This window comes from Rhinolophus sinicus, linkage group LG03, assembly GCF_036562045.2.
Source record: "Rhinolophus sinicus isolate RSC01 linkage group LG03, ASM3656204v1, whole genome shotgun sequence".
NCBI lineage: Eukaryota > Metazoa > Chordata > Mammalia > Chiroptera > Rhinolophidae > Rhinolophus > Rhinolophus sinicus.
Genome location: NC_133753.1, coordinates 152,202,577 through 152,230,566, shown reverse-complemented (window position 1 = coordinate 152,230,566; position 27,990 = coordinate 152,202,577). Strand labels below are relative to the sequence as shown.

At 41.0% G+C, this 27,990-nt stretch overlaps 1 pseudogene; it reads right to left on the bottom strand.

Annotated features, from left to right (window-relative positions):
* Positions 1-22,515: 22,515 nt before the first annotated feature.
* Positions 22,516-23,764, bottom strand: LOC109445684 (large ribosomal subunit protein uL4; annotated as a pseudogene).
* Between the last annotated feature and the right edge of the window lie 4,226 nt (positions 23,765-27,990).

Here is a 27,990-nt window from a genome sequence, read left to right as displayed (position 1 = left end):
TGCATATTTTGTTAGAGGAAGCCACTGAGCTAAGAACAGGTGAATCTGCATCTGTTGCATCTTTACCACCTGGAAACTGCAGTGTCCTTAACCAAGGAGACAGCAAAGTTTACTTCTCTTTGAAAATAGCTATGCTAAGTAGGCAGGGCTCCTCTGCCATTGTGTCATTATCCACTGATGCTATTTTTCTGGGTCTCCTCTACCTAACGTTGCCACCTTTCTATGCTTCAAGAACAGAAAAGGAAAAAAAAAGTTGTAGCCTGGAAAAATCTTGCAATGTATTATTTAGTGACCATATACATTGGTTTCATCTGCCTCAGGGAGATAAGCAACATGGAGGCAGGGGAAATAAATTAGCTTAAGTGGGCTATAAAACTGGAAAACATTTTCCTGCCGAGAAACACAGGAACTAAACTTGCATTTGGGGGAAAAGGTATGTGCTGCCAATGACCTCCTACAAACCGTGCACTGGTTTGCTTAAACCAGTATGTGGAAAAGGTTTCAGCCTGTGTATACTTTCTAATGTCTATTTCACAGCTGAAAGGGATTTGCAGTTGAGCATAGTTATGATCACAGCAACACAAACTGTGTTATTTCTCCAACATTCCTCAGCCAACCCTAAAGGTAATTTTCGTCACTTCACTCACAGGAAGAAAAGATGAGCAAGTCTTATATCTGTGCAAGAAGAACTCTCTAGGCAGGCCTGTGATCAAACTGGACGACGACATACATCTTAGGTATCCGTGTCACAGACAACTCAGGAAATGCTACAGACAACTGTGTTCTTGGATGGCCACCACCTCACTCAAGATGTTAGGCCAGTCTGGGACGCCTCTGGGAGCTGGTCTTCTCTGCCTTGTGACACCAAAGCAAGGTCTCATTTTTAATGCTGTTAAGAAGCTGTGCCCAAGGCTTTGGCCTTGTTATCTCCCTTAACAACGTTATTTTGTTAGGCTGCAAAATAAGCAGCATGGGGTTAAATGCATTAGCTGCCTTCAAACCTAATTTATCTTCATTCCTTCCTAATTTACACTCAGACTGAATTAATGAGAATGATTTAATTAACATGGTACGACCGTGGTACCAGGGGCAGGACAGCTCTGGGGATTAGACCGAACAGTGGGCTCAGCAGCTGCCGTCTTGCCGCCTGTGGTCCCCTGAAGCCCCGCCCGAATTTCAGTTGTGTTCCCCTGCCAGTCTTCCGAAAGCATCCTCTTTGTTCTTGGATCCACTTCCTGAATCCGTGTGAGGAAATGGCACCTTTTCCTTCCCTGTGGAGTCAGTGTGGCACAGGGGCCACTTGCAGCCAGAGATCTGTGCTCTTCCTCCCCTAGTGTCAAGTTCCTGCTGTGAAGTGGATACCAAGCCACCATCAGCGACATCCCCTGGGGGCACTTAGGTCCTGGGATCAACACCTACCGTGTTTCCCTGAAAATAAGACCAGGTCTTATATTAATTTTTGCTCCAAAAGACGCATGAGGGCGCATTTTCAGGGGATGTCTCATTTTTTCATGTACAACAATCTACATTTATTCAAATACAATCATGTCTTCTTCTGGAACATCGTCATAACGTACTAAATGCGTCCGTCTGGCTGATGATCTTAACTGGGGCTTATTTTCGGGATAGGTCTTATTTTCGGGGAAACACGGTATGGAAGGAAAGGGAGGGAAGCAAGATAGGTAGGCGGAGGAACTGAGATGGGATGCGGTGTCAGCTAAGGCCTCAGCCAAACCCCTGTGGAGCTCGGAAGTGGAAATGACCTTGCAGAGTGGTCCCCAGTATAGGCTAGAGGCCAGGCTTATAGAGCTGCGTTACCAGTTGCTGGAGGTGGCTTCCCAGGAAAGGGGCCATGGACTTGCTCAAGGTGGCACTCCTCCAGAGGCAGTTCTGAAGAGGGCAGACCACTGAGCGCCTTCTGCCAGCACCACCAGCAGCTGGGCGGAGAAGGCTTTCATTCTCATAGGAAGGCAGAGCGGAGGGGCTCAGCGCAGGCCCATTTCAACACCTCACCCTAACAGGGATACACAAACCTGGGACAATGAGACCTCAGTTCCCATCAGTAATCCCCGTACTTTTAAAAAGAGGGTTAATTTTTTTTTTAAATCTGGCTATTTATTAAAATGACAAGAATAAGGAAAACGTAAGGTAACCGATACAAGAAGGTATCAGCATTGTGTAAGGCACTTATTTTTCCTCTCTGGGGATGAACAAGAGGTCTAAACTGATAGTTTTCTAAATTTTAGTTTGTCACTTCTGCATCTATGCCCTTTTAACTGTATTAGTGTTAAATACCTGTTACGATAAACCTTGAGAGTATTCTTCAAATTATGTCTAAATTGGCTTGGTCAGATTTTAGAATGGTAGTTGTTTCCCACATCCATTATATGTGCTACCACTTTACATGTATTTTGTGAATTAAATTGGACTATTGTATGACTTTTAAATTGCAAATCCCAATTGTTCATTGCTGATACAGACTAATATACAATGGACTTTTGTATTATGACTTTTAAAGGGAAGTTTTGTGTGAAAGTGTATTTGTGTCCTTTCATTGCTAAGCTCAACCATCATATTGAACTCCATTCAGGGTTGTCAGACCTGGAAAATTCATTCTTCCTTTGAGACTCTGTCACCTTACACAGCCCCAAGTGAGATTGTAAGGGGTAGACAGTTTATTGGCTGCTTACAGGACTGCAGAGGGACACATTTGAGTCACTTTCCTGGGTATTACCCTATAAAGTCTGGTCATTAGTAAATCAAGCAGTGTAGGCTGCTTATGTTATTTCTACTCCAAGGCCCTTCAAGACAATGCTCTTCACAGCCTGTTGTAGGTTATAGATTTTAGGGTCAGGTTTTTAAAGCAGCATTTCTTATTTTCTCTATTACAAAAGCAATGCATGGCACAAATTTGGAATAAATAGAGACGTCAAAAGAAAAAAACTAACCATAAACCCACCACTTGGAGAAAATGACACTTAGCCTTTACATTCTTGTCTTTCTATGTCCACATAGTATTTTTATTTTTAGCAGTTAAGTGGTTAAGGGTGGAGTCTCTAGAACCAAGCCAGAATTTTTGCTTTTACATTGACTAGCTGGGTGTTTGGGAGCAGGTAATGTAATATCTTGGTGCCTTAGTTTCCCCAGTTTATAGTGTAAGATCACGACAGTACCTGGCTCAGAAAGTCGTTTTGCAGATTAAATAAACCAGCACATGTACAGCATGTAGAACAGTGCCCGGCTTGTGCTAAGTGCTATGTAATGCTTGTTTTTATGATTCCTTGGTCACTGTTTAAGGAAAATGGTACTCCTACAACCCCCACAGCTATTTCTTAGTAACTCTCCTAAATAGAAGTCACTTGGATCCTTTTCAAAGTTCCCCTTTCCACATCTGCCCAGTAGCACTGGGCTAAGGGACACTTCCTGTCTTGAATGAATTTATGTACTGTCTTGGAGTGTGTATCTGAGACTGCTCTTCTTGCACACCCAGGAACCTGACAGCTTATGCAGTAGAAGCTCAAAGGCATGGGATTTGCCCTTGCCTTCCCTCTCTTTTGGGCACTGTCTTCATGTTTTGTACTGGGGCCGTCGGTCCTCAGTTAATGATGGAGTAACAACTCTACTCTCCATTATCTTAAAAAATTAAGCTGCTGCCAAGGGGAAAGTATTTAGGAAATCACACATTTAAAAAAGAAGCAGCTGCTATATTTAAAAGAAGGCCACCAGGCTAAGACAGAGCATACATGGAATACAGGCGCCTACTGTTTAGTGCCCTCATGTCTTATAGGGCACACTTGGTAATAGCTCACTCCTGTCTATCAGAATCGCACCAGACCACTGTGGGGTGTGGCCTTTCATAGCCCAGGGACATTTTAAATGCCCCTCCTCCATTTTCCATAATCTTTTGAGTACCTCAAGGCTCCTGAATCTAAACTCTTAATTTGTTCTAAGTAATTACATTAAAGAATTGACCGTTGTTCTAAGCAGTGAAAATGAAGGTTTTGTTTGGCCTATATGCTTTGCTTCCAGGGCAAGATGCCAAGTTTCTGAGCATGTCTGGGCATGAAGAAGGGCCTGAAAGAAGGAACCTTTGTGGTCCAAGAGCTTGTACCTTTGAATGAATATTAAAAGGATTTTATGGCACTCTGTGAGCACAGACTTTACTAATTGCATAGAGTTTAGTTCGGACAGGAGTCTGAAAAAAAAAAAAAAATCAGGAAGCTTCAAGTTAACGTCACCAGAATGAAGAAAGAATGAAAAAGGAGAGAGGGATACTGGTGAGAGTGTCGTCTTAAAGTTCCCATAACTGTTTCTCATGATTTTGAGAACAAAGCATGAATAATCTCACATACACAAGCGTTCACAGATTTCCCTTAGCCTCATGAATAATTTTAGAAAGCATTCACTATGAAATCCCAAATAAAGTTGGAAGACTTGCAATTTCTTTATCGGAGGATATTTGGCAATACTAGGAGAAAATGGTAACATTTTAAAAAATTATGTATATTTGAATAGTTTATACCCATAATTACCTGAGAAGTTGTGGTTTTATTCATTCATTCATTCGTTCACTCAGCCAATCAATCACTCATTCATCCAGCAAATATTTCTTTATAGGCATCGTATTAATACTTGGTGCCCCAGTTCCTTCCAGCCTTTCACTGTGATTTTACAATTTGCAGGCTTGGCTTCAGCATACTTGTATTTGCATTTCGAATGTGTCTCCTTCCAACTCTGAAACCATGGAAAGAAGTCAGACGTAGGGAAACTTGAGAGAAATGACGGGAGAAAGAACATAAACATAGGCAAAAAAGGAGCTCAATGTCTGTCACCCTTCTTAGCCTGCTGCTAGTCTAGAAGTGAACCACGAGAATGCAGGCCGCCTGGGTTGTGAAATGGTCTTGCCATTTTTTGAGAAGGATTACAAGTAAAGCCATTATTGCCTCATTAAAAACTAGCCTGTTAAAAATGGTAAAGTGGCTCATAATGACCTTGGCGAAGAAAGGAAAAGGAAAACCTCACAGGCCGAAGTAAGGGGTAAGCATAACACTGCACCCTCCATCCTCTGAACAAAGACCTAAGCTTTCAAGACATTCTGAGTTTTGTCGCAGGGTAAGGAAACATCCCAGGGTTCCCAAACACTGCATAAATTGCTTCCATGTCTTTTCCAGGTCACTTATGATGCGAAAATGAACAGGAACACCAAGTTACACAGTAATTTTTCAGACAGTGGTATTTCAGGCAGATCCTTGATCAAGTTCATCAGAATTCATTGTCTTTGTCTCATGTGTATTTTAAAAATTCCATGCACAATTTTTCATGACTTAAAAAATATAAAAAAATTTGTTGTCTCAATATATTTTTAATATATTCCTTGATACAGACAAAATGGTTTTTTTGTTATGTTTTGTTTTTTCCTTATTGGTTACATAAAAATTGAACCCGCCATCCTCAACAAAGCCGGAAATGGGACCCTAGAGCACAGGGCTCCACAGGCCACAGTGCAGAATTTGGGTAAAGCAACAGCGCCCTCTTTTGGCAACAATGAAGAATCAATTACAGAAGAATCAGACAAAATTCAAGATGATTAAGTCCTAGAGATCTACTGTACAGCATAGCGCCCATTGTTAATAACACTGTACTGTGTACTTAAAAATTTGCCAAGAGGGTAGGTCATATGTTTTGTTCTTATCACAATAACAATAATAAATAAAGAGGGTAGGAGAGAACTTGGAGGTGATAGATACGTTTATGGCATAGATTGTAGTGATGGTTTCACAGATATATACTTATCCCCAAACAGCGCATCCAGTGCCACGTTCCTTCTGCATATAATACTGGTGCAAGTTGTCCTCAGGGCCGCTGCACAGGGACCCATTTGTCCACTGGAATGGTTGTGGAGCTAATAAGAATGACTAGAATCCCTAACATACATTTAGTCTTACCGTGTGCTAAGCACTCTGTATGCCCATTTTATTTAATCCCCATACCAACCCAAAAGACTAAAGGTATCCTTGGGTGAAGCCAGAACTCAAAGTGGTTTTTATTTCGTTAGAGTTGAGTTCCTAACCACCGACCTACACTGCCTCCTCTATTTTCCTGATTAGCTAGGTCCCCTGTTTCTCTGTCCCCTGGAATTCCAGCTTTGGACACCTGGCACATGGGCAATGAATTTACAAGAGGAGGAGAATAAGTGAATTGCTTGGTTTACTTTGCTTTCGTATTGACAGTTCTGATAAAAGTGCGACAAATGAAAAGCTGGAATCAACTGAATAAAAATAAGGTGGTGTTTTTTTAAATCAATTTGTATCCTTTAACCATAGTTGAGTAAATGTTTTACCAGATTGTTCTTTCATCCCAGCATATTGTACCCACTAGAGATTGGTACACCAATTCACAAGCAAAATAATGTCCTACTCAAATTGCTCTTGAAATTTAGTTCAGACAGTTTCTTAACTACGGAATGAAGCACTGTTTCCCCAGCTATGATTAAACTCCAACTATTGAAAGTCACATCTCGTGCTTGCTTCAGTGTCTATAGTCCAAGGGTCTGGGGGAGCTCTGTGAGCCCCCCTGGAAGGATTTGCAGAGAAAATACAATGAAAAATAAAAGAAGTGTTTAACTTCTTGACTGCATCCAGAAACTGTGACATTATAGTTAAAACCCCAAGATACACAGATTATGCTAAAGTTTGAAACCTTTATACAATTGTCTCCTGGTATCCATGGAGGATTGGTTTCCGGACCCCCTGTGGATACCAAATCGGTACTCAAGTCCATTATATAGAATGGCGTAGTATTTACATATAGCCTATGTACATCCTCCCGTATACTTTAAATCATCTCTAGATTACTTATAATACCTGATACAATGTAAATGCTATGTAAATAGCTGTTATACTGTATTGTTTAGGGAATAGTGACAAGAAAAAAAATCTTACGTGTTCAGATGTTCATGTACATCGTAGGCCTAACATTATAGTACATATTAGCAACAATGGAACATTTTCTCTTTTTCAAATATTTTTGGTCCACGGTTGGTTGAATCTGCAGATGTGGAACCGGGGATATGGAGAGCCGACTGTACTGGGCAATGGTTTACAGATGGGGACGATGTTGTCAGTGAGTAGGCACGCAGCCTCTTTGAGCACGTTATGGTGTTTTTCACTCCTTGAAGAAGCCAAACACAATAAAACCTCAATTGTCTAGGAGCCAACTCACTAGAATAATTAATAAAATATTTTTCCTATACTGAACCAGAGGAAAGATGCTAAAGATAAGAAAATATGTCCCTGTTGGAGCTTTCTTTTAAAAGCAAATTGTATCTACCTAAGCAATACATCAATAAGTATTATCTCAAATTAAAAAATAAGAATTAACAGTAGATGGGCAATATTGACAGATGTGGGACATAGAGGAAGAACAGAAAACAGAAACCTTTTCACATGGCTGCCTCTGCAGAGTGGGCTGGAAATGGGGTGTAGGGACAGGGAAACCGGGGACTACTGCCTTTCCTCTCCTCCTCTCGTGTTATTTGTGCATACACATTCATTTATTATACTACTATAATGACAGGAATTTAAAAAGACAACTACAAAGATACTTTAAAAAAAAATGAACAACATCCATTTAATATCACACAGTGGGTCAGAAATTCCAGCACAGAGTGGCTCAGGTGGGTCCTCTGCTCAGGGCCCTCCAAGGCTGAGGTCAGGGTTTAGCCAGCCTGTCTCTTTATCTAGAATTTCTGAGGAAGATTCTACTTTCCAACTCATTTCAGGTTGTTGACAGAATTGAGTTCCTTGAGGTTGTAGGACTGTGGTCCCCATTTCTTTGACTCATGACCCCCTTCATCTTCAAGCCAACAATGATGCATCAAATCCCTCTCATGCCTTCCCCTTCAGCTACATCTATCTGATTTCCTCTTCTGCTTCTTTTTCTGCTTCTAAGGGTTCATGTGATTATACGGGGACCACCTAGATAGTACAAGATAATAAGGCCAACTGATGAGTGGGCTTGATTATGTAGGTCAGACAATTAAGTTCACAAACTTATCCTAGAAAAAGTGCCACCTACCTCACTGCTGAATATCACTACGGTCAACTTCGAAGTACTCCCCTTGGGAATCTATGCACCAATGCCAGCGCCTAGTTCACCCTTCAAAGCAATTTTGGAACTCTTTTTCTGGAATGGCCATCAGAGCCAGTCATTGTATTACACTTGATGTCCTGAACGTCATCAAAATGTCTTCCTTTCAATATTTCCTTTATCTTCAGGTAAAGAAAGAAGTCATTGAGGGCAAGGTCACGTGAGTAGGGAGGGTGTTGCAATACAATTATTTGTTTACTGGCTAAAATCTCTCTCACAGGCAGTGCCATGTGAGCTGGTGCACTGTCGTGATGCAAGAGCTGTGAATTGTTGGTGAAAAGTTCAGGTTGTCTAACTTTCTCACGCAGCCTTTTCAGCACTTCCAAAAAGTAAACTTGGTTAACTGTTTGTCCAGTTGGTAAAAATTCATAGTGAATAATCCCTCTGATATCAAAAAAGGTTAGCAACAGCATTGCAACAAATTTCGCGAACTTAATTGTTAGACTTCATATATCTGCAGTATCCCTTTTGCCACATCATGTAATGTAACCATGGGCATGACATCATAGGTCAGAGACCAGGGGGGGCAAAATTCTGCCTAGCACACAAGCTTGTTTAGAGACATTAAAACTACAGTCCTTGGAAATGAACTGAAGGGACAATAATTATATTCTTCTTCCTTGAAGACAGATGCAAGTAGAGAGAAGTTACAGCTCAATATATCATGTAACAGGGCTACTTTTTCTTATCAACTAGGATGACCCTATGTTTTGTAGGTCTGGTACATAATTGTGAATAATAAGAACTGAGTCACAGGAAGAGTGGCCTGAGCTCTAGTTCCAGCTCTGTGGGTTATTAGTAAGACAACAAGCCAAAAACAGAGTCACTTACGCTAAGCTCCGAGTCACCAAACGGAGACTTAATTTAATTACAATTTTGGCTCTCTTAGAAATGGAATCTTAAACCAGTTAACCAGGAATCACCTGAGCAGCACCAGTCAGGTAATCTGCCTGACAGACCCCTGCTGTTTCCTAACAGAAAGTATCCTTGCAATAACCAACCCGCCTTGTGCCGAGGACAACTTCCTTGTCTCCGCTCTCTTCTCTTTGACTTGGGCGGCATCCAATCGAGCAGATAAGGAGTCTGAGGGGCTGTACAAAAGGCTTCCAGGCTTTCATTCTGTACAGCTCCTCGGAGCTCTTTATCCGCTCAATTGGATGCTGCCCAATTCAAATCCATTTTTTGCTCAGAAAAAAAATCTTTAAAATTTTAATATGCCTCAGTTTACCTTGTAACAGGGTCCTTGAGCAAATCAGTCCACCTCTTGAGGCCTTGGCTTCCTGATTTGTAAAAGGAAGGAATTAAAGTAGACAGTTTCTCTCCCTGCCCCCCAAGGGTTATTTTTAATACGATATAGAGTCAGCATAGAAATGGTTTCATCTCTTAAAAGAATCTAATGTTTGAACCATTTAGAGTGATTTTCATAAAGCAATGCAAGATTCTAGGCATTAAACAATATGACCATTCATAGAAAACTGCAGTTTTTAGGGTGCTTTCTGCAAGCTAGATATTGTAATTATTGGGCCCCATTACCCTGATGATGGAGAGTCAGAGAAAATAAACATCTTGCCCAGAATCACAGAGTTGCTAAGTGGTGGTGCTGCAGTCTGAACACAGGCTCTTTTCACCTCCATCAGACTGTCAGACCCCCTTTGTCTTTCTACCACTGTGTGTCCAGCCCCTAGCTCAGCATACAACAGTAATACAATAAGTATTTGTAGAATTAATAAATCCGTGCTTTGACCAATGAATGAATGACTCTTCCAACTATCTCACAAAGAAATACCCAAAGTATGCTCATTGCTCTGTACTTGCTAACACAAGAAAAGTCTAACAAAGCATTTTAAATAGATTTTCAACTTGGGCGAAGCCTAGATGATTTGCTTTACATTATCTGGAAAACCCCACTTCCAGAATATTTTGCTTAATCACAATTTCACTGGATGCCTTACGAAGTAGGACCACGTTCGGAGCCAGGAATTAGAAGAAAGTTCTCCCAAACCTCCAAACAGGGACTGTTATCAGCATGTGATGAATGAAACTTCGCAATAACTTGGGTCTCCTTGGAAACATGGACCATTCCAATTATGAAGGAATCAGCATCTCTGAGCTTTTCCTCTTGAGATAAGAAATGTTAAATCACCCAAAGAGCAAGTCACCCAAAGGTGAAGTAATTTATTTCTGCTCCTTGGTGATTAATTGGTCTATATTCCTTGGTACCAGAAATGATAAGACTTCGGTAATGGAAAACCAGAGCCTATCTCCCTGGTGGGAAGTTCACAGTCATTACTGAATTGTTATATAATTCTAACATGCCAGTACAGACCTCCTGGCCTGTGGTCGGGTAGGTAAGCCTAGTCCCCAGCTCTGTGTAAAATTCCCCTGAAGCCAGACAAACTAGGAATTTCCTGAAAACTCTAACCTTAAATTACTTTCCTTGGTCTAATACTTAAGTCTGGAGTGAGGAGTCTACTCAGAAATTAAATTAATGCTCACTTTTATGTCCATAAGTAATATGTATCCATGAATCACCTATAAATAATAATTCAAGTCCATTTATAGTCACACATGACTTACAGAGTGTGTTGAAGCCTCCCAATCATGCTGTGAGGTAGAAACTATCATTATCTTCATTTTGTTTTTGAGGAAACAGGGGTAACAATGCACTTTAACTTGCCCAAGAGCCCACAGTTAGGAAATGGCAAACTCCAGACCCCAGGCTTTCTTATTCAGAACCAGAGTTCTTCCTGTTTTGCGGGCCTGCTGCTCAGCAAATTCATTTGTGCAACCAGGAGCAGCTCCTGAATACGGAGTAGCTTTTTGCCTTCCTGTATTTTCTCAATCAGTGGATACTAAAATCACAGCAGCTCTCATGTTAAGTGATATTCTGCAAAAATGTTTACATTGAAAGGGGTCCTTATATTTGGTGGGAATTATGAATCTAAAGACACAAACTGAGAAGTATAAGAAAGGTAATTTTATTTTTCTAAAACAGAACTTAATTTTTATTATAAGCCCGTAATCTGCTGGTTGGTAGAAATTTAATTTGCACCATTTAAAGGATTCCCTCTCTCGCTCCCTCTATTTTTCCCTGAGGTTGTGTCCAAGTTCCAAAGGCTTCTGAGGAGCCAAAAGACCAAGGATAGAAGCCGTCCTGGTTCTCCCCACCATCTGGTCTGCCCATGGCACCCCTTCTGATCTTCGTTAGGTGATCACTGAGTCATCCCAACTTCCCTGTCCCTTTCTGTTACCCTGTGTCATTTTGCTGTCCTACTCCATGCTGGAAACTCTGCTAGGTTGTTGAAGGCCCTTTCAGCCTAAACACACTCCTCAGCCCTCTCCTTCTGAGGTCTTGCCACAGTCCCAAACCCATTCTAGGAGCAAGCAGAAAAGCCTCCTTCTCAAGAACTACCCGCATCTACTCCAGTGACACAATGTCCCTTTTTATAGCAATTATTTCTAATGTACCCTTTGCTTTCCTCAAATGGAATTTATAGCTAATACAAGCTACCAAACATAACAAAACACAAAACAAAACAAACACCTCAATAAAATTCCTTAACTGTAATGTAAAAGAAAAACAAATGGAAAATTATAATAAATTATATGCACTTAAATATGTAAATGTCCTAGTGCCACTACACTAAAAGGCATTACCAAGGAGTCAGACAATTGCACACGTGTGCAGAATCATCGTGAATATGCATTTCCAATGGAGACTGAAACAGGGAACAATATTGGCCATTCCAGTACATGATTCACGTTACATCAGTAACATGATTTTCCAAAAGAATGATTAACTCTTGTTAAAGTCCCAAACAAAATAAAGAAGAATTGTCCTTCAATTTTCACAGTAGTCCCATTCCTGGATAATTCAGTGAGTATTAAAACACTATAAAATACTATGTGCTTATAAAGCTTAAAAAAACTCCTGGCCAGGCTAGAATAAAAGGGATCAGATTTCCCCTCCCACCCGAAACAATTGAAATCTGGCAGAGTGTATGAAACAAGGACCCTCAGGACATTTGGTTATTAGGCAACAATGCCAATCTTACAGGCCGAGGTCCAACCTCCCAGTCAGATCTATTCCTGTAGGACTACACAGAAATTAAATCAATGCCATTTAAAACATTGAGTACATCCTCTCTTTGATTGAATGTACAGACATTTATTTACAGTTTAGTAAGTGAAGCGTCCCAGGCACTGTATTAGGTTGGTGCAAAAGTAATTCGGTTTTTGCAATTCTTTTTAATCTTTCAAACCACAATTACTTTTGCACCAACCTAATAGTGGTATCATTGTTGATCTTGTAGATAATTTTGCCTAAAAGTGATAACTTAAAGCCCTGCTCAAGTTTCTGGGATTCTGTCAGGATTAAATGGTTTCCGTTAAAATCAGTGAGATTATACACTGCGTTGACTGACAGATATGAGAAGGCACGATGTGTATAACTTAAGCCAAAATCCAACCATAAACATTCATTGAGCACCCACTATGTGTCTGGTTATGGAGGGTCAATAGGACACACCTTCAGGGAGCTCAGAGACTAGTAGGGGGTGTTCTATCTAGTCTAAAGGTTGTGAATAAGCGATAAGACCACCCTATGTCAAGCATCTCAATTTCCTATGCGACAAAAGATAGACATGTCACATATCATATGGACATCTGCCCGGGTGGAAATGGTGAGCCCACCCAGGTCTCCCTGGGGAAGCTGCATTCATCCCCTTTGCCCAACTCAGGTACATGTTTGTGGATCCAGGTGTGGCCAGCTCACACGCAAGTCTAGAGCTGAATGTGAGGAGCCAATACATCTTTGTAATCTGGCCCGTTTAAAGCACCTGTCCCCAGTAATCAGCAGGTATTTTACACTTTCTATCTAAACTCTTGATATCAATAACCCTTAACCAGTGCTTCTTAAACTTACATGTGTACACAGACTACACAGACTACTTGGGGATCTTATTAAACTGCAGATTCTGATTCAGAAGGTCTGGGGTAGAAACAGAGACTCTGCATTTCTAACAAGCTCCAAGGTGATGCCCATACTGTTGAGCTGCAGGCCACACCTTACAAAATACAGTGTTATAGAAGGAGCAGGCCTTACAAGACACAGTGTTATAGGAGAAGCGAGTCCTTACAAGATACAGTGTTACAGAAGCCATCAGTAACCACAGACTCACAAAGACACTGCCATGAGGTATGTAAACAGCTCTTCAATCCCTTGGCACTGTGGCTCGTTGGAGATGAGGTTAGCTCTCCTTCCTTGGTTCGGGGGATCTATATGTCAATAAACACTTTGTATAGAATGTAAGTGAATGATGGACTTTCTAGAGAGGTCAGGAAAGGCTTCCAGGAGGAAGTGAGTTCTGAGCTGGGCACGTAAAGGCAGTTCAGTGGGTGGAGAGGAGGAACAGGCCCCGAAAGGTGAGTCCCTGCGAGGCACACACAGCACAAGCCACGCTGAAAGGTTAGCTAGAGAGAAATAACTGAGCATATACTCTGAGGGCTGTGTGGGGAGTCAGCTGATGCAGTGCTGGCACCCCTGCCTGGGACAGTTGTGGGAGGGAGAAGATAGTGGGCACAGCTGGGCACATGCTGAGGCTGCCTGGGGTTAAATGTCCAGGAGATGGACACTGGCGATCCGAAGCTGGAGTTTGACCTGGAGGGTGGATCTCCACTCCAAATGCACGTGAGTGGTGGTGGGAGTTGGGGAGGAGGGAGGAGGTCAGTCATCCCAGGAGGGCGGAGGTGTGCTGAGGCCCTGGGAAGCTGCACTGAGGTCTCTGGCTCCGGGTGCTCATTCCAGTCAGCAGCAGCCCCAGCATCTGTTCAGGTTAGTGTATAAAATCACACAGTTGTTTGTGCCAGGTACTAATAAGGACTGTGATGAGAACATCGAATTTTTAAGAATGTTTGAACCAACATCCAGATAAGCATGGAAACACTAACCCTTAAAGCACTGAATTATTTTTTTAACTTTGAATAGAGTTTTAGACTACTGACCACTAATCTCTCAGAATCTATAAAAATCTGCATCCATCATTGTGTAGCAAAGCCAGTTAGAACTAGTCAGCAATCAGCCTTTATGCTAATTCACACAATCAGGGACTGCACTATTATTAAATGCAAATGGCTCGAAGCAATGAAAAAAATCAGTGTATTATTTTTAAGGGCGCCAAATCCCCTTTTCACAGAAAAGCCAGTTTGTACAATGATTATTCTTGCTGTTTTAAGTGTTATTTTCCAGAACTTTTACATAACAGATTTTTTTCATGGGTGTATATACCTTCCTGGTGTTTATCTTTAAGTTATAATTTCAATAACCACTATGTAACTTGAGATACATAAGTTATAGTTTGGAAGAATTTGTTTTGATTATTAATAAGGGAAATTTATTCTCAGGACTGCACACTCTGAAATAAGAAAGAGAAGCAACATTTTCTGTCTTTCTTGACTCGTGTAGCGTAAAAAAGAAATTCCAGCAATTTGATTAAATTTACTGCACTCTGATGTGTACATTTTGTCTCTTCTGGTCAAATGAATGTACTACTGACATTTATGTACAGCTAAGTTAACACTGTACGGAAACATTAACTTTAAGTATTTCTTAAATATATTCCACGTATATTTACTGACAACATGTTAGTATCCAAATTGGTAATTAAAAGCAAAGTGATCAGTTAAAATGACTGTCAATTGCAATACTTTTTACATGCACAGTATCATTTAATTTTCAAAATTCTGTGTAGAAATTTTTTTTGGAAATTGTATCTATTTACGGACTGCTGGAGCTTAGAAAGGTCACATGCTATAAATAACAAATCTGAGACTCCAGCTGAGGTTACCTGTTGCATGATGACAACTGCATAAATATTCTAAAGTGAAACAGGGTTTCGGTTTTTTGGTTTTTTTTTAACTGTTCAAGAAAAAGAAAATATTTAGAGTTGACTAGAGAAAGCTATTAAATAGCTAGTTCATCAATCACTTCATGGACACTGTAAATATAAATGAAACCTGAATAAAGCTGAGCTATCTTGGGGCTGGTCTCAGCAGAGTATTATATCCAAAAGAAACATGAATCTAACTCCAAAAAAGCTTTGCAACTTAATGGAAGAAGTCTCCTGGAGACGCAGCAAAGGGGGAACCACATTGCATGACACACAGTGGAACATTCTAAAATCTTTTTTCCAAAGTTTCCCTCATCTCAGTATCTGCTCCCCTAAAATTGCTCCTCCACAAGACTTTCCTCAGTACCCCCTTTCGGCCCCCTTCTGCCCCTTTGCTGGCCATTCCCATCCCTACTGCCTTCCAGATTCCATTTCTTTCCATGGTTACTCCATGTCCTTTCTAATACAATTCAGTTTAGCCTCTTAGCTCCCTCTCAGGCTCTTTCACAGTAATCCCTGGTCAAAGCAACGATGGGACCAGCAGGTAACAGAGAACTCAGGCTGAGGACGAGGGGTGGGGTGCACATATACATGAACTTTTGTTGTCCTGGTCACAGGAACTTAACAGTTTACATCCCCTAATGGATTCCAGCTCCCTTCCACACCCAGAAAGCTATTTATCCGGCCTCATCCCCACTCCAGCCACACAGACTGGGCTGCCTTGTTCATCACCAACCACTCTCTAGCCTCAGGCCCTTTGCACTTACTCTCCTTCTGTCCAGAATACTTTTCTATAGATGTCCACATGTTTGGGTCCCTCCTTTTATTCAAATCTCAGAGTCAGTGAGGCTATCCCCGAGCTCCTAGTCTAAGATAACAGCTCCTCGCTCTCCACCCTTTTGCCGTGCTTTATTTTTCTTCAGCACGCTTGTCACCATCTCACACTGTTTGCTTGCTTGTTTGTTTATATCTCCCATTAGGAAGCAAACTTTATGAGGGGAGGGACTTGGTCTATTTTACGCTCTGCTGAATCCTCAGCACCAAGAATGTTGCACATATGTGGTAAATGTTCAATAAATACTTGTTAAATGGATGGATAGCAATTATTCATCAACACCTTATTAGAAGGCTAATAAATACTTCAGGTAATGAAGAATGCATTTTCCTTTTGAAACGTGACACTAATTCCTTGTGTAGTCACACGTTTTCTAACGAATCTCTATTCTATAAGCTCCTTTGACTGTTCTTGTTATTGACTCTGCGTCTCTCTGCGGTGTCTTCCACCCCCAGCCTGCCTCTCCTGCTGCGCATACAGTCCAGGTTTCCCTGACCAGTCTCCAACTCAACCTGCGTGGTCTCTGAATCTCCTAAGCTCCTATGCTCCCCGAAATCTCCAGTTCAGGTTTTCACTGACTCTGTTCTAGTTGATGGCAGGTCATTAGCTTCCAGAAATGTTAACCGTCTGTGAGCCCCCAGGACACTGGTGTCTTGAAACATGGAAGACTCCAGGGCCCTGGCCTTGCCAGCATCTCCGATGTCTGTGAGTTACAGCGGAGAGTGGCAGAGCTGGGGGCGTTGGTATATGTGCTGCCCAGTGTTGTGAGGGCATTTCTGGCGAGCAAGAAAATGGGCCCCAAAGTAACTGTTTAAATGCTAGCACCCAAGAATAAATTGCTGCCTCCAGGGTGCCCCCAATGCTTCTCACACTCTGTGATTTCCTGGAGGGAGCACCACCAATACTCGTCTCAGTAATGAGCAAGAAGCAAAGCAGCCTATGTAGTAAAGAATTTGGCCGCACCCAAAGAGAGGTGTGGCCCTTGCCCAGGCTTCTGAGAGGTCATCTGTGTCATTCCCAATAGTGGTGTGTTTAGGGCCTGGCCCTGATACACCACATCTCAGAGTAAGGCTAACTAAAACCAATAGTTTTAGGGTGGGAGCCAGCTGTGCCAGAAAGACCAACCTTGTGATTTTGGTTGGGGGCTTTGGCTGGAGGCTGAGATCAACTGGGGGGCAATCGAGCAATCAGTAATGCCTATGTACGAGGGCCCCCACAAAATCTCCAAACATCAAGGCTCAAGTGAGCTTCCCTCGCTGCATTCTGTGTGTTTTGTCACACATCGACATCAGGGTGGTAATGCACGTCAAGGACAACAGAGGCATTGCTTTTGGAATCCTCCCAGGCTTTGCAATATGTGCCTCTTTAGCGGATTTCAATCTCTATCCTTCTCCTGTGATATCCCACAATAGTATGTCGCTTTCAGTGGGTTTTGTCACTCCTTCCTTCTAGTGAAATATCAAAACTGAAGGTGGTTTGGGGAAACCCTTCCCACAAACTTGGAGTTGGTGTCAGAAGTGAGGATGGTGTTGGGGACTGTGCCTGGAAACCTCACAGTTTGGCTAACCCTGGGTGCACCCCCATACCACAAGATTGGGGCGTCTGCTCCAAGGTGTTTCAAGTCCAAGCAACATGCACCCTTCTTTTCCATTTCACTTTAACTTTTGCATTTCTTTCTCAATTTTTTAAATTTCTCAATTACAGTTGACATATAATTCGTTTCAGGTATACAGCATAGTGATTAGACATTTATTTATCTTATGAAGTGATCACCCTGATAAGTCTAGTACCCATCTAACACCATACATAATTATTTTCCATATTCCCTATGCTGTAAATTACATCCCCATGACTATTTTTATAACTGGCAATTTGTATTTCTCAATCCTTTCCCCTTTATCACCTATCCCTGCAATCCTCCTCCCAACTGGCAACCATCAATTTGTTCTCTGAATCTATGAGTTTGTTTCTGTTTTGTTTGTTCATTTATTTTGTTTTGAGATTCCATATATAAGGGAAATCACATGGTATTTGTCTTTCTCTGTTTGACTTATTTCACTTAGTATAATACCTTCTATGTCCATCCATGTTATCGCAAATGATAAGATTTCATCTTTTTTATGGCCGAGTAATATTCCATTGTATATATGTATCACATTTCCTTTATCCATTCATCTATCCACGGACACTTAGGTTTCTTCCATATCTTGGCTCTTGTAAATAATGCTACAATGAACACAGGGGTAAATATATCTTTTTGAATTAGTGTTTTGCATTTCTTCGGATAAATACCCAGAATTAGAATTGCTGGAACATATGATATTTCTATTTTTGTTTTGAGGAGACTCCATACTGTTTTCTATAGTGGCTGCACCAGGTTAGATTCCTACAAACAGTGCACAAGGGCTCCCTTTTCTTCACATCCTTCCCAACACTTGTTGTTTGTTGATTTATTGATGATGGCCATCCTGACAGGGGTGATGTGATATTCCATTGTGGTTTTAATTTGCATTTCCCTGATGATTAGTGATGTTGAGCATCTTTTCATGTCTGTTGGCCATCTATATATCCTCTTTGGAGAAATGTGTTTAGGTCCTCTGGGTTTTTTTTTATGTTAAGTTCTATGTTAATATTTCTTTATATCATTTTTAAAAGCTTTTGTAAAGGAAATGCACTTTTAAAACAGGAGGAAATCACGTCGTTAGTATTTATGTAATATTCGTGTTAAGTCCCAAGAGACTTTAAAAATATTGAATTTGAAAACGATTTCCAGCACAGTATTTTTTTTTTTTTTTTAGCGTAGTTAAGTCACCTGTCTAAGACCTCACAATGTTCACAGCAAAACTAAGAACAGAACATGCAATGCCTGATTTCTCCATCTGCCCAATAGAGCATGGTCAGGGCTGGGGACACATTAGCCTTAGAACACAATGGAGAGCACAGGATCCTCAGTAGGGAGCAGCTGAAGGAGCAGAGCCAGGACAAAATAAAGAAATCGGTCTGCCTCGGGCAAATTACAGAGATGATTAAGGCGGCACCCCAGGCTATTCTTAACTCAAAGGGATCACAAGGTGAAATATGACGTCCTGGCCACCAAGAGATAAGAAAGCAGAAAGAAGAAAGGAGGGGTGAGGAAAGGCACAGAAGCTCTTAGTAGATGTGAAAACAGAGAGAAAGTGGGGTTGGCGATCCTATAGATGAGGTGTAAGTGCTGAGAGCTGTGGAATAAGCCCAACTCACTCCTGCTGTGGGAAAAAACAGGGCTTGCTCTAAGTTCTCTCTCTTATCTTTTCAATCAGCCAACACTTAGCACTAGAGGCCTTCAGCATAAACAAGCATTGCTTTATTGACAACCGATCAAGAACGCTTTTCTTCAACGTAGGAAATTGCATTTGGATGAGAATAAATGAAATTTAAACGTTATAAACTTGATAAATATCTAGAATTGAGTATCATACCCCTAAAGTCAAAGAAGTTTCTTAACTTAGAAATAGTGGTTTTTCTTCCTAAGGGTGAAAGGTGAGGAGGGAATGACTGGTAATATTCTGTCCCTAATTGATGGAATGGAGGAGGTAAGGAGCCCAGAGGCAGAGAGGAAATTACTGCATTGAGCTAGAAGCAAAGGGAGAAGAGAGACTCTGTGACCTTTCTCAAGGAAATAAGAGTTATTTGGGGAGGAAAAGGTATGTATGGTACACAGGCCTTCCACCTAGCTGGGCCCACACATCATGCCTAACAGTCACCCCAAACCTAGATTTTATTCCAAACTGTGTGTAGCCCTAAGTAATGAATCTTGATCAGTCTAAGCCAATCATGGCAAACCTGTTTCTTTCACCAAGCAGCTGATTTCCTGGCCCTCCTCTTAGCTAGGGTAGCTGTGTGACTCAGCTGGTGCCAATAAAATGTAGAAGGAAGATCTAGAGAGATCCAAGATGGCAGAGTAAACACTGTGCCTGCTTCCTTCCATGAACACATTAAAATTACAACTAAATTATAGAACAGTCAACCTGGAGAACCATCTGAAGTCTGGCTAAATAGATGTTTTATTACTAAGGATATAAAGAAGAAGCCACGTCAAAACTGGTAGGAGGGGCAGTGATGCAAAATGAGCTGGCCCTGGTGTGGCCTGATGGTTCAGTTGGTTAGAGCGCGAATTCTTAACAACAGGGTTCCTGGTTTGATTCCCACATGGGCCAGTGAGCTGCACCCTCCACAACTAGATTGAAGACAACGAGCAGCCGCTGAGCTTCTGGAGGGAGCCCAGATGGCTCAGTTGGTTAAAGTGCGAGCTCTTAACAACAAGGTTGCTGGTTCAATTCCCTCATGGGATGGTGGGCTTCGCCCACTGCAACTAAGATTGAAATCGGCGACTGAACTTGAAACTGAGCTGCACCCTCTACAACTAGATTGAAGGACAACGACTTGAAGCTGATGGGCCCTGGAAAAATACATTGTTCCCCAATATTCCCCAATAAAAATAAAAAATTGGAAAAAAACGAACTCAGCATCATTGGAAAAAAACAAAAAACCAGCTGGGCCCAAACCTCCATATGGCAGTTGAGAACTGAGAGGGATATCTCGGCCATGGAGGATTCCCCCCGGAGGAGCGAGGGACCCCAGCCCTTCACCAGACTCCTCAGCCAAGAGTACTGGTGCAGGAAAGACGAGCCCCCACATCTGGCTGTGAAAAACAGTGAAGATTCTGATCATCTAGGTGGAATGGAAGGCTGCAAGAAACCGAGATGTCCTCTTAAACGGCCTGCGCACAGACTCACTCACTCGCAAGCACTCACCTTGGGCTCCGGTGGAGGGACGGTGACTCAGGAGGCATCAGAAGCATACAGGGGCAGACTGAGGTGTGTGGCTCTGAAGCAGGGCTGGAGAACAGTCACCATTTTCCCTATGTGGGATTCTTCTCCTGTGCAGCCTGCAGCCGGGCGCCATCTTTCCTGTGTTGAGCCCTCCCCCACAGGCCAAATCTGAATCTGATTGGCCTGGTGAGCTCCGCTGCTCCACCCTGCTGACTCACTGGGAACCTGCCCTACCCAACTCCCCCAATGCCAGGTGCACTTCCTTTCCAGCAGCCAGTCCCACCCACATTGTACTCTTTCTTGGAAAACTATCAGAGTCCCCTGGCTCTAGGTGGGTGATGACTGGCCTCAGTGTGCTTGGGGGAAAAAAATTATGAGAAATAAAATGGCAATAGCTACATATCTATCAATAATTAATTTCAGTGTAAATGGATTAATTGCTCCAATCAATAAGCATAGGAGAGCTGAGTGTATAAGGAAACAAAACCCTTACATATACTGCCTATAGGAGAGTCACTTCAGATTGAAAGATAAACACAGATAGAAAGTAAAGGAATGGAAAAAATTATTTCATGAAAATGGAAACAAAAAACAACAAAAAAATCTGGGGTAACAATACTTATACCAGACAAAATAGACTTTAAAACAAAGGCTATAACGGGACAAGGAAGGACCCAGTAATCCCACTTCTGGGTATTTATCCAAAGAAACCCAAAACACTACTTCAAGAGGACCTGTGCATCTATGTGTTCATTGCAGTATTGTTTACCACGGCCAAGACTGTAATGGAGGCGGCCTGAGTGTCTGTCAATGGAAGAATGGATAAAGAGGGGGGTGGTACATATATACAATGGAATATTGCTTGGCCATGGAAGGGAATGGGTTCTTGCCATGGCAGCATGGATGGACCTGGAGGTACTGTGCTGAGTGGAGTATGTCAGACAGAGAAAGACAGATGTGATGTGATTTCCTTTATATATTGAATCTAAATAACAAAAAAGAACAGAAATAAACTCATAGATACAGAGAACATTTTGAAGGTCGCCAGATGGGAGGGTGGTTGGGGGTGTGGGTGAAAAGGAGGAAGGGATTAAGAAGTACAAATTGGTTGTTACAGAGTAGTTATGGGGATATAGGGTATAGCATAAGGAATATAGTCAATAATATTGTAATAACTATGTATGGTGTCAGAGGGGTACTAGATTTGTTGGGGTAATAGATGGGGAGTTGGGGGACAGGGTAAAAAAGGTGAAGAGATTAAGAAGTACACATTGGTAGTTATAAAATAGTCATGGGGATATAAAGTAAAACATAGAGAATATAGTCAATGATACGGTAGTAAGTATGTATAGTGCCAAGTGGGCACTAGACTAGTTAGAGGGATCATTTCTTAAATTATATAAATGTCTAACCACTATGCTGCACCCCTGAAATTAATATAAACTAATATTGCATGTCAGTTGTAATTGAAAATTTAAAAAGGGGGGGAAAGGATGAAGTTAGGGGTCCAAATCTCCAGGTATAAAACAAATAAGTCATGGGGATGTAATGTACAGCATAGGGAATATAGTCAATAGTATTGTGATAGCATAGTGTGGTGTCAGATGGTTGCTGGACTTATGGTGATCACTTCTTAGGTATATAAATGTTGAATCACTATGGAGTACACCTGAAACTAATATAATATTATATGTTAGCTATGTTTTTAATTTTATATATATATATATATAATTATATATATGTGACATATATATGTCATGTTTCTCACTGCCTCGTTTCTTCAAAATTAGCTGTCCAAAGTGATTTGACCTTTACAGAATAAATAAATTTAAGTTTATGCCACCGGCTTCTTTTCTTCTGTGGTGGGTTTGTTTCCTTCAGACTTCTTGTCAGCTGCTGGTTTCTTGGTAGCTGCAGCCTTTTTTCCCACCAAAGGCTTCTTCTGCTTTGTAGCACCAACAGCCTTCTTTCCTTTCTTCCCTACAGCTGGATTCTTGCCTGGAACCCCCTTCTCATCAGATTTGGCTTCTAGGGCAGCTGCTGCGTATTCTCCCCAGAGCTGGTAGTTCTTGGCCTGGAGAAGAATGCTGTTCTGGAGCATGATCTTTGCATATTTGTTTAGCTTCAACACGATTCTCAGATTTTTCAGTGGATTCTTCTTCAGGACTCTGAAATGAATCTTCTTGCGAGATGCTTGGAGGGCTCCTTGAAGCTCTGGGCTTTTTAAGATTCTGCTAAGGTGTGTGTCGAGCATCTCATGCGTGGGAAGGTTGTAGTTACTCTTGAGGGAGGCCGCTTTACGCCAAGTGCCACACAGGTCATCTAACTGGCGGAAAGCACTTTCAGTCCAAAGGCAGAAATAGCCCACGTGCCCCCGAGGAACAAGTTTGCTTACATTAGGCAGAGTCATTCCAGGGATGTTTCTGAAGGCTTTGATGATGCTGTTGTCCTCATTATAGATGATGCAAGGTCCCCTGTGCTGGATAAGATGATGGTTTCTCATTTTGCCCTTGCCCCTCTCATTTGCTGGGAGGCATAGACCTTTTTGATATCATTCCAGACCTTGTTTCTTAAGAAGCAAAACAGCCTCCTTGGTCTTCTTGTAGCCTTCAGCTTTATCTTCAGCCACCAAAGGAGGTTCAGAAACTATCTCAATACGATGACCTTCAGATATGACCAGTGTGGATAAGGCCGAGGCAGCCAGGGCAGAGCAGATGGCATTTCGCTTCTGTGTTATGTTCACTGCGTTGCCGACGGCGCCAGATTTTGGTCGGTGCAAACATGCAGCCCGCACGACACATATCGCCAAAAGCACCCTGGCCAGAACGATAAGTCCCACCCCTTTGAACTCTGGGAATTCGAGCCACGGCTCTGCCCGTACCCCACAACCCAGCACTGGTTTCATGACCTGCTAATTCACTGACAGCACAGGGCTGTATTTTGTTTTTGCCCAAGTTGGTATAAACGAAGTTCACAGTATCTGGTTGAATGGGAGGCTTGAACACAACAGACAAAGTGACTTTTCTGCCATATGATTTCCCCTTTTCAGAGTACACTGATGTCAGCATATGAGCACATGCCATGGTGGGAGAGGAGATGGCCACGCTCCTCTCAACCCGGTGGCTCCCACAGGAAAAGGATAAAAATAGTTTAAAAAAAAAAAAAATTTGTAGAAGGAAGCTTCTAGGAGGTTTCTGGGAAATGTTTTGTTTTCATATTAAAAGAAACCAATACGGCTGATGGCACCTCCTTTCCTTTTCTTCTTGCTGCCAACACAGACCTTGATGCTGAAGCTGCAGCGAACAACTTTTAGTTACAGGAGAAAGACCAGAGAATCACAGAGACACCAGCCTGACGTCATGAAGCCTCTGAATTGAGCCAGCAGCTGCCACCTCCAGGCTTCTCTGCAGGTGACAAAAATTAGAACTTGTTTGCTTGTGTTCCCTTGATTGTGTCTGTTCTTACTAGCAGTTGTTGAATGCAGCTTCTATACAGCAGTCTTATTCCAAGAAAATGTCTTTTGATCTTGAATCATTGCCTTTATAACTGCTAACATCATATTTTAGATGATCACTGAAGGAACCCCACAATTATTTTTTTAATTGTCTTAGAGATCATGGATCCCATCCAAGAGGCCTCTGATTCTCCAGGCTCCATAAACTCCAGTTTGGGAACTAAACTAGACCAGAAATGCAATTATAGCGAGATTAAGAAAGACAAGGCATTGACTGAAAGAAAAGGGTCACCTCAAGAAAGTGAGACCATGGGAAACGGAAGGCAGCAGGGCACACCTGCATTCCTCCAGCTGAGGGAAAATGGTGACAAGAAATCTGTTTCTGCTTGGCATCCAGCCTTCATGCCAGATGGCCACAGACTGAGCCACGGACAGCTGGTCTGTTGGTGTTGATGGGGGGGGCCACTGAACAATTGGTCCCCTCTCTGGCTCCCAGCATGACAAATCCAGAGCTTTAGCAAGGGCCAATTGCATTTGTAACAAGTACTCATTAGATTCCCATGGCTTTCTGGAAGCTGAACTGAAACTGAAATCCACGGTTCTTGACCCCAAGAGTTACCCTCTGAATGGGAACGAGAATGGGGGGAAATCAACAGAGATGCTAAGGATGGAAGAACAAAGCTGGAAAAGAAGAAGGTGCTAGACAAACCAGCTGAGAACTCAAGTCTTCCTCTACCGATAGCAGCCTTTTCTCTTTGAGTTCTGAACAGCATACTTATATGGTGAAACTGAGTCCTACTTACAGGAAATTCAACACATAAAAATCCAAACCTACAAAACAAATTGAAAGATCGTTCACATTACAGATGGAGAATTCATTTTACATACTGCAGGGTTTCTTCATCAAATGAGCTTTCCTGGTAGCTTTACTCCAAGATTTGAACTCAGCAGAATTCTTCAGCACTGCGTCCCCGTGCAATCATAATGCCTTATGTGCGTGCAAAGCGTTCCATACTTTATATCTCCACGTGTTTGCCCTCATGACTACACTATTTAATCCTTATGAGAATCCTATGATTATGAAAGGACACATGTTCCTTTCATAATCATATATTTTTGTTCAAAGAATAAATATTCACTTAAAGATAGGTTTACCTTTAGCTGAGTGTAAAATTTATATATGTTCATTGCAGAAAATCGGAAAATATAGAAAGTTGAAAGAAGGGGGCAAAAATCCTCCATACCCCACAGAAAACTACCATGATTTTAAGCTTTCCTTTTTTTCAAATAATTTTTAAAATTGAAATATAAGTAATGTGTAGCATTATATTAGTTTCAGGTGTACAACATAAGGATTTGATACTTGTATATACTGCAAAATGATAACTATAGTAAATCTAGTTAACATCTGTCACCATACATAGTTACAATTTTTTTTTCTTGTGTTGAAAACTTAAGATCTACTCTCTTAGCAACTTTCAAATATACAGTACAGCATTATTAACTATAGTCACCATGCTGTACATGACATCCCCATGAACTTTTGTCTTAGTCTTTGTGCTGTGCATGTTATTTTGACATAGGCATGATAATACTGATTAGATGATTTTATTGTCTGCTTTTATTCACCTAACATAACATGAAGATGTTCTCAGGATATTGTTACTCTTACTAAATGTCATTTTTTATGGTTGCACTCTATAATTTATTTATTTCTGATAATGAAATACTGTGCTCATTTTGTTTTGGATTACCTGTGCTCATTTTGTTTGTGTCATTTAAGCAAAAATCTAAATGAATTATGCCATTATGAAATCTACAAAGCTAATCATTCTCCCTCCTATTGAGATTTTCCTCTTACCAATCACTTTCTGACGAACATCTTTATGTGTACATCTTTTTCTATAACCAAGGTGAATTGCTTTAGTTAAATTACTAGAGATGAAACTACCGTTTCAAAAGGAATGAATGTTTTAAGGTGCTTGATTGCAAAATTACTTCCCAAAAGGATTGTACCTATCTACACTACAAAGTGTCTGTTTTAACCACACCCTCACAGCACTGAGTGGGTGTTTTAAAAAATATTTATCTGTAAAAAAAAAAAAAAATCACATCTTATTATTATATTAATTTACATATCTTTGATTATCAATGAGGTTGGTACATCTTTACAGAAATTTATTAACCAGTTATAGTTCATCTTTTCTGAAAGATTTGGTCCTAGATCAGAAACAAACTTCATTTTACTGCCAAAGGGGAAAAAAACTAGCCGAAGTTAAACCATTTCCCCAAGGCTACGCAGTTATTAAAATTACTGAGGACTCCCACTCCGGCTTTTTGAGGCCTACTTGAGTAATTTCCCTTTACTACCACTGCCATTTTTTATTTTTTTTTCAAACTCCTCAGTCCTACCTGCAATATATAAAAAAATAAGTACTTTTTAAAGCACACAATTCAAGCTCATAAGCTTCTCTTCCACTTTATAATTGAGTAAACCGAGGCCCACAAACTCATACAGGCATCTGTTGCAGAGCTAGAATTGGTTGTCCAACTGGAAAGATGACTTATTTCTAATTGTGTGCTGTCTGACTTCTCTTAGGCTTACGCCTAAGGAGAGATTGACTAAGGAAAAATAAATATCAGCGAATTATCTGCAAGAGTTAGACACATTTAAGGAAGACCTAGACAGAGAAATAACACAACCTGTGCTTTTAATTTTTAAAAGATGGATTATTTTAAAAGGGAATATTGAATAAATGGTGCTGACACAATCTGTTAACCATTTGGAAAAGAGTAAGTTAGATTCCCTACTTCAGGCAATATGTCAAAAATCAATTCTGGATAGATTTGTGTTAAATATAAAAATAAAACTATGAAAAAAGTAGAAAAACACAAATTTAAGAAAAGCCTAAATCTAGAATCTGATTTCAAGGTGGGAAAACTTAAAAGCCAAAGAAGACCCCCGATAAAGGAAAAGATTGAGAGAAAGGGAGTTTAAGACTTCTAAACAAGGGATGGGGGTGGGTGGGGGTGGAGGGAAGAAAACTTGGCAAAATAAATGAAATTTTCCAGCTCATCATCCAAGTTAAAAGGCAAATATTAAACTAGAGAAACAATGGCAATTTAAACAGCAGGCAGAGGACGCACATCTTTACGATGGAACTGTTACTAATGAGAGGACTCAGAGAGCATGGGAAGTGGGAGGCGTGCATTCTTCTCGTCAGAGTGTAGGACACACATTGTTACACCCTTTTTGAAGAACATTTGGGACAGTATGTATTAAAATAAAGTCTTAAAAACAAAAGCTCATACACTTTGATCCAATAATTCTATTTCTAGGGAAGAATCAGAGACTTATAAAAAGATTTTTACACAAAGATATTGGTCATAGACTATTTATAGTAGTGAACGTTTCTGATATTTTTAATGTCCCAAAGTAATCTAGCTCAGTAACAATGGTCTATCCATCAAGACACATTTTAAAGAAATATTTAATAAAAGGAAAATGTTTGTGGTATTTGAAGTGACAAAGCAGTGTATAGAGCATGATTGTGATTTTATAAAATGAAAAGTATGTATAAGTGGTAATAACAGGATATACCATAGTTAGATGGTTTTTCAGTTTTCTTTTTGTACTTTTCTGTGCTTTCCAAACTTTCTTAAGTGTGTGTGTGTGTGTGTGTGTGCACGTGCACATGTGTGTTTGGTAGAGTTGTGTTCGGGGAGATTTGTGGAATAGTATGAATAGCTCAGTGGACCATGTTCTAGATATCGCCATTCCCCTTCCCCCCATACACATGTTAAAAACATCTTGTTGGAACCCTAGAAAGGACTATCAAATAGACACTACCCAGG